Genomic DNA, 6,797 nt, shown 5'->3' on the forward strand with positions numbered 1-6,797 from the left:
CGATTAGTTTGGAGGCATGGAGTGCAGCCATCAACTTAGAGGCACGGAGCACCGCCATTGACTCGGAGGAGCGGAGCGCCGCCGTTAACTCGGAGGCGTGGGGCGCTGCTATTGACTCGGAGTCTGAGGGAGCCAGGGCAGGGCCTCCGCCTTACGCACCGCAGGGTGACGAGCCTCAGAAGGGGGGGTCACCATGGTGGCCTGCGGCTGGCATGGCCGGCGGGGCCGGTGGGACGGCGTGCCGGGGGGTTGAGCCGCTGGGCTCCCAACTGGCCACGGCCAACATCCACTGCCTCCAGCGGCCGCACCTACACAAGGCTGGCGGGCAGCCTGGGCGGCGCGGGGCAGCTGGACCCTTCCGTGGGCTGGTGGCGAGCAGAGCCAGGCAGCATGGTACCGAGGTCGGGGCGATGCATTGCACCGGAGAGAAGAGCCGTGCGGGGCGGCGAGAGTCCTGCACTGCTGCCCTCCGCAGCAGCGGCGGCCGGGCCGTGCTGGGGGTGCTGACGGAGAACAGGCAGCAGCAGCAGCAGCCTGGCGGCCAGGGTGCTGCTGTTATCAAGCGCTTCTCTGGCTTTGAAAACACCATCACTTCATCTAGAAAAGATGAAGTGCCCAACTGCATCATCAGTGCTGCATCAAAGCAAGGTTTTGTTATCTACATAGATGATTCAGAAGAGAAAGAAAACTACAGCTGCCAAGTGTCTGAAGAGCTGGAATTAAGCCACTGTGAACTGGATACCAGTGCAATGACATCCAGTATTCATCGGCTGCTGGATCTGAGTTCAGGCTCTCCTATGGTAGTGGAAGATGTTGTAACTCTGGCTGTGGGAGAGTATGCAGAAGACATTCATCAGTACCTCCGAGGGGCAGAAGTAAGATTTAGGCCCAAGCCCTACTACATGAAGAAGCAGCCTGATATCACAACAGGAATGCGTGCTATCCTGGTAGACTGGCTGGCAGAAGTAGGGGAAGACTATAAACTTCGGACAGAGACTTTGTACGTGGCAGTGAACTTCCTGGACAGGCTTCTTTCCTGCATGTCTGCTCTCAGAGGGAAGTTACAGCTTGTGGGAACAGCAGCAATTCTTCTGGCTGCGAAGTATGAAGAGATCTACCCACCAGATGTGGATGAATTTGTCTATGTAACAGATGATACCTACACAAAGAAGCAGCTGCTAAGAATGGAACACTTGCTTCTCAAAGTGCTGGGTTTTGACCTAATAGCCCCAACCATCAACCAGTTCCTCCTTCAGTATATTCAGAGACGTGGAATCTGTACGAGCACAGAGAACTTTGCAAGGTATCTTGCAGAGCTGAGTCCCCTTTAAGTTGATCCTCTTCTGAAGTACCTTCCTTCAAAATTGCTGCAGTAGCCTACTGTTTAGCAAACTATACAGTGAACAGATCTTTCTGGCCAGCAGAACACCTTAATATCGTGACACTGGGCCACCCGGGCACTAGAGGAAGGCCCACAAGTCATGATTAAAAATGAGTTAGGAGAATGGGAAACGGGTTGGAGGCTGGTAAGCACAGGGTGAGGGTACGCAGCCGTCGAGAAAAATAAGTCAATAAAACCGGACCTTCAGGGCAAAAACCAATGAAATTTGTGAAGTTTGTTTTGCAGGACTGAATCCTCAGATGCCCCCGTGGCCTGTATCTTCCTAAAGGCTGTGACGAATCATCAAGCGGCCCAATGGCAGACCATACTGGGGTCGTGAAAAACTCAGTGACCGAACTAAAGGAGAAGCCGGCGCAGAGATCAGTTTAAGTGGTATCCATCAAGTAGAGTTCGAACTCTGGCCAGGTTCTGGCTCTACTTGAATGGAATGCCAATCAACCCAGAGTTTTTTCTGCGTCAAAAGGTTCAAAGGGCGTTTTGGAGAAACATGAATCCGGACATGAGTTCTCCACATCTCTCTTGTTTTAAGGTCAGCTGTCGCAGACTCTGGGAGGGTAATTCGGTGCTGTGATAAATGTATGATTTCAAATCGTCAACTGTGTTAACAATTATCAGCCAAAAAACTGAGGAGGTCCTGTGAAGATATCCAAAGTCATGGTTGAGTCAGCCCCCACGACTGATCGCCTTATATTTTAAATAAGTTTGTGGGTTTTTTAGAAAAACCAGTTAGAGATAGTTAGCTTTTCGTTTGTTAAACATTTACAGTTACAAGTTTGTTGCGGTTGTGTTACATTGTTCAAGTTCGGTGCATTTTGCCAGTTACATGTTTCCCACTTGTCAGTTTTAACCTTAGCATTTTCTATGTTTTTAGCTGGTCGTAAAAGGCGGGGGAGGGGAAATGTGGGAAGATATTGCCATGTTACGCTCAAGATATCGCGATGTTACGCTCAGGCGGAACCCCTCCCCTTTTACCGTTCCCTTACCGTTACCCCCTGTTATAAATTACCCCGTTCAGCCGTTAATAAACGCCATTTCACCATCCACCACATTGGTGTGTGCGTGTGCTTGGTCCATGTGGCAAAGGTGCTGCCTCTGAGCCGTCCTCAACCCGAGACGCCATGCCCCAAGCGGCGGCAACAAACTGTATTACATCAGGTCATGGTGACTCTGGATTTTAAGAGCTGCAGGGATCACGCTTGTGTGAAGAGGATGATTTTACCAGAAACAGAGAAATAAGCCTGAGCCCAGAATAGGAAAATGGGGTGTTTGTCTGGGGAAGGAACAGGACAGAAGGAGCAGCTTTCCACCCTAGAGAGTAATGGGACAAATTCAAACCCACTTGGAGCGTGCAGCTCCCTACAATTGTTTAAGAACTGCTGAAGCTGAGGAAGGAATTTGAGCCCTTAATTTTCCCCTCTGCCCTCAGTCACTCCTTTTCCTATTATGCACATCTCATCTTACTTTATAACTGGAACACTCACTGTAATTGTGTTATGTCTATGCTGCATTGTCTGGCCTCATATTGTCTGCAGCTCTGACAAGCTTTAAAATTGCCTAATTGCAAAGTTCTAGCTGAGATCCTGGGAATCATGCAGCATTTGGGAACGTGGGGGGGAAAAAAAATTGGTACTTCTTATTTGTCTCTCTGAAACAATTTAAAAGGCTTCCCCAAATATGCTGGAATAGAAGTTCTTCAAAGAGAATGGGATAAACCTTGTTTATCAGTAAAAAACCCCCAAGTGTATGATTTTACACTGCCATAGCACAGGAATTCTTTGCTTCTGCTGAAAGTGATGGGAACAGCAGCATAAAAAAGCAAGGGCTGGGTATGGAGCAGACAGGGGAGCTCAGCTCAGATTCAGGAGGAGAAACTACCAGGAGGGAGCTGGATTTGCAGGAACAAGAGGAAGAATACACTGAAAAGCAAAAGGAAAAGACAAGGAAAAGATGTATGTGCCTGGAAGCAGTGGAGACTAAAGACAATAGTAGGAACTGAGAAGCTGCTAGCTTGAAAATAGGGTCATGGGAGACAGGAGTTTTTGGGAAGACAATGCTCTGGAAAATGTGGGACTGGATGAAGTCTGGGAGTGTGGCAGCCAGGACCATGCAGAGGATGACACACAAAGCTCCTGTGTAAAAATAGATGGGTTTGGGGAACAGAAATAGAATTGATGCTTTGCATGGAAGATTAAGTCAGGCCAAAATGTAGTTATGGAATTCATAAAAGATTTTGCCAACCCAACGGGTTATAAATCTGAGGCTGAAAAATAAGTCTTTCTACATACTCAAAAGTTTATTGTCAAATTAACCATGGAAACAGTTTCTGGAGCAGGAGTTCCTAAGTCTGCTGCTCAGTAAAGCCTCTCAACTATCTGAATTTTTTGTGGGTCACCATCTGAATAAAAAACATACTTTATCTGAAAATTAAATTATTTCCTAGACTATTTAGCATTACCTCATGGACCAATAGCTTGAAAATCAAACCATTTTTAGAGACATTTTTAGAGGGCACAAGACTGAAAGAAAAGGTGGCAGCAGGAGCTTGGCAGGAACTTCCTTATCTTGGGAGTTCTGACAGATGTCCCTTTGGTCTGTAAATTCTGTCTTCTTTGTGTCCATTTTCACTGGACCTTCTTCTTCCCAAGCTTTGTTAGCCTTTGCATGGGGTGGGATCATTGAAGCATGTCCAGCCCTAAACGTTAACAAGGCGGTTCTACCCACAAATGATTTATTTTTTTAAAACCTGGGCATCACTTGCAGCTTGCTGGCACTCTCTGTGTTTCACCAATTAAATCTCCACTCTTGTTGATTAGGCTTGAAAGTCTCAAAAAACAAAGAACATCCTTTCTTAAGATAATTTTACATGTTCAGCACTGTTAGAGGAAAGTTAAGATCTGGAACAAGACACATAGGGAAGGAAGATGAAAAGAGGACAATATTTTGATTTGAGAGACTGAGCTGATAGGAAAATATATGTACAAAAGACAGGGAATAAGAGATGAGGAAGGCTGAGTCTAGGTGAGTAACAGGCAGAAAAACATCAAAAATAAGAGAGGGCTGTCTCCAGAGGATATAGTGGCCTGAATCTCCATGCTGATGCCAACAAACAAGACATTGTGAACTTCCATGTTTGGTAATGAAACATGTCAAATCTGGTTATTTATTCTCCTGGTCGCATTCCTTCAGTATATGGATAGTTTATTGAAGATAACTGTACCAGTACAGGTTGAAAGTACTTGCAGAGAATCCAAGGTGGTTTTCTAAATTTTCCCCCTTAAAAATCTCCACACATTTGGATGTTTGGAGTAGTGTTATACTGAGAACATTGTGCTCACACTGTGCTGGGAACAACAGCCCTGAGAGGGCCCTGCCTGGCAGAGAGGTTTGCCCTTAGTACATATTCAGTGGGTTTTCTTTCCATATGTGTTCTTTTATTGAAGTTCCCTGTGACAGCAGCTCTCTGGCCACAGAGAGCAATGCACAACTTCCCCAGGCACTGTCCTGGGGAAGGCTGTGAGAAGATCAGAGAAAAGAATGATAAACAATTCTTATCTTCACTTGCTGCACCTGTTGTTGTGAACATGTGGAATGTGTTATGGAGATTTGCTCCACCAAAGGGTGGTTTCTGAATTGGCCAGTGGTGATGGTGCTTAGATTGAAGGACCAATTGGGTCCACCTGTATCGTGACTGTCTGTAAGGGCAATGGGTTTCTTAATAAATGTAGTCTAATAAAGTGATTGATCAACCTTTGGAGAATCATGGAGTTAATGCTAATTATTACCCAGCTGGGGGCCTGCAGCGACAGTTCCTTTCAGTGCCTACAGAAAACCAGAAAACTCAGAACAACAAAGAAGAGTCCACTACAGGCAAATAATTCCTTCTATACCATAGAAAATATTCATTAGGCTCTGGCACTGGGAAATCTGGTATTGCTCTGCAGTGTAGGTAGGAAATAATGAGCATGTACAAAATTAATGCTGTTAGATGTATACATTATTCCAGGTCAAATGAGTGTGAAAGGCTACACCACTACTATTTTCTCATGATCCTACTGAATTTCTGAGTGCTGTGCAGGACATGTGATGGGGATGAGCACAACACAAACAGAAGTGTGACTGTAGCTGGAGTTGTCTTTGCCTATTGGCCAGGGGAAGTCTGCAGGGAGCAGCAATAGCTTTTATCAGAATAACAGCTGTATTTTGGGGGAAATAAAAGTCTAGACAAAGCCATAGAGACCCATTTGGTATTTTATGTATATGTTTGTCATGGCTGTAGATATTTGATTTTCAGATAAGACATTAGGAATTGGGGTTGTTCAAGTCTGAACTTTTTCTTTCTTGATGCTCTTTAAAGGTACTCACTAAAACTAGTGACCTGGAGAAGAAATGCCATAAATTCTGGAAATATTGGTTCACTAAGCAATAGATACATGTACAAGGATGATTATTCTTTACACAGTTTCCAGAAGTACAAAAAGTGGGAGCTTTAATTAGAACTAATGTTTTTTAATGAGGAACAAACTGAAGATCACTGTCATTAGAAGCCATAAATTCATGGCAGCATCAATTTCCTAGATACAAAGGAAGCCCTACCAGAACATCCTGGCTAAACAACACATGGACAATTTTTCTGACTGAATTTAAAGTTTTCCTTGCTTGTATCCGTAAATCAAACTGAAAGCCCAGGCTATTTCATTAAGAACGTAACTGCTGATGTGAGGAGCTCGTGCAGCTACTGACAGCACAAAAACATTGGGTGAAATCCTGTTTGGATTAAGTTAATCAGCTTACTTTACAACAAAAAAAAATCCCAGCCATTTGGGAAGATAAATGCATGGGTTAAATCTCACTGAGGGAGAAACATGGCTTCATGCAAAAAAATCTTCATAGTCAAAATTACAAGACCAAGAATTCAGGTTGATGTTCAGCACTTCAGTTCTCCTTGCTATTCAATACCTTTGCCAGAGGAGTTCTAGTTCCATATAAATTAACATAATATAGGTTTTGCCTGCAAAGGAAAATTGCAGGGGTTTCGGGTGGATTTTTTCTTTTAGATCAGTTTCATTAAACATCAAGCAAATCCATGTATGGACACAGTTAAATTGATTTACAACTGGCTTATGTTGATCTAGCTTAATTCAATAAATGGAGTTTTATATGGCAGCTGTACATTGATTTAAGTGCATCTGCACAAGACTGAACTTGTTCATTTAAACTGACTGAAAATAAGACTTCAGTTAAGCCACTTTTGCAACACTTTAAATAGCAGGTTAGCTTTTACTAAGTAAATACTCACAGAAGAAGCTGACAGCCACTTTTCAGAAAACAGGAGATTCAAATAAATTTGAGTTCAGTTTTGAGGAACAGACATGAGGCTTTCTGTTTGTACAAAACC

The 6,797-nt window shown here is 44.2% G+C and overlaps 1 pseudogene; it reads left to right on the forward strand.

Annotated features, from left to right (window-relative positions):
- The first annotated feature begins 410 nt into the window (after window positions 1-410).
- Window positions 411-1,489, forward strand: LOC129119930 (cyclin-A1 pseudogene; annotated as a pseudogene).
- Window positions 1,490-6,797: the final 5,308 nt, after the last annotated feature.

Source organism: Agelaius phoeniceus, chromosome 5, assembly GCF_051311805.1.
Source record: "Agelaius phoeniceus isolate bAgePho1 chromosome 5, bAgePho1.hap1, whole genome shotgun sequence".
NCBI classification, from domain to species: domain Eukaryota; kingdom Metazoa; phylum Chordata; class Aves; order Passeriformes; family Icteridae; genus Agelaius; species Agelaius phoeniceus.